Consider the following 1,158-nt stretch of genomic DNA (forward strand, 5'->3'; position numbering starts at 1 on the left):
TGCACATAGGTTTGCTTTTCAAATTCATTATTCTATGATATGAATATTGGAAACTCTATGGCCTTGCTGACAATATAACTCTATCATTATTCTTAATGACATAAAGAACAGATACCAAATATGAATATTTTGTAGTATAATAATGGATATGTAGGAGATTATGATACTTCTTTGGTCTTATCTGATTTTGTATTTTGTAATGGTCTAAGGAATCAATTATGGGAGAAACATTTTTTTTTGAGGAAAAAATTGTTCATGATCAAATTAGCTGTCAGCAAGTTTCAAACTTACAGGTCATAAGAATTATGAAGGAACAAATATCATAAAGGGGTAGAAAGATTTTGAATTCATTAATAAAATATAAGTAATTTTATAAAGCTTTACTTATGATTAAAAGAGAAATAAAACAATAAAATATATAAATCTCATACATAAGAAGTACAAAAACTAACAACTAGCAAACAAAATATTATGTAGCATTCTTCTATATCAATATTGTGCTTTAGAAATCTGTATCCTCATGATTGCTAAATGATAAAGTTATAATCAATTAAGAAATAGTGTATTAAACTATATAAATCAATTTGCATCTAAATATCATCTTAAGATATGGCTTCCATTACTTCTATAAACCTAGAAAATGATGATTATATTCCAAAATTTGCATGGTTGATTTGCAAATATTTTGAAATTTTAACACTTACTAACATGTACCAAAATTATTTTCCAACTTCAATGTGAGGGAAGTTGTTATTCACCCATCTTTGAAGCTCTGATCTATATTAAGACGTAAAGTTCCATTTTACCCAAGATTCCTAAATATACTATGATCAAATTTAAATTTTATTTTATTTTAGTACTGTTTTAAATGTAGACTTGTACTTAAATTTGTAGCATGCCTATTTTGGAAACAACCTACATGCCCATCTACTAAGGAATGGATAAAAAAGACATGGCATTTTGTACAATGGAGTATTACTCACCTATAAAAAGATAAACTCGAGACATTTTAGGTAAATGGATGCAATTACAGTCCATATCCATAAGTGAAATAAATCAGATCAACATGTGTAAACCTGAAAGAGTGGATAAACTCTGAAAGACTCATTGATATTGTGAAAGGAAAAAGAAAGTGTTTAAAGGGAAGGAACAACAGGG

The sequence above is a fragment of the Octodon degus genome, unplaced genomic scaffold (assembly GCF_000260255.1).
Source record: "Octodon degus isolate 3935 unplaced genomic scaffold, OctDeg1.0 scaffold00020, whole genome shotgun sequence".
NCBI lineage: Eukaryota > Metazoa > Chordata > Mammalia > Rodentia > Octodontidae > Octodon > Octodon degus.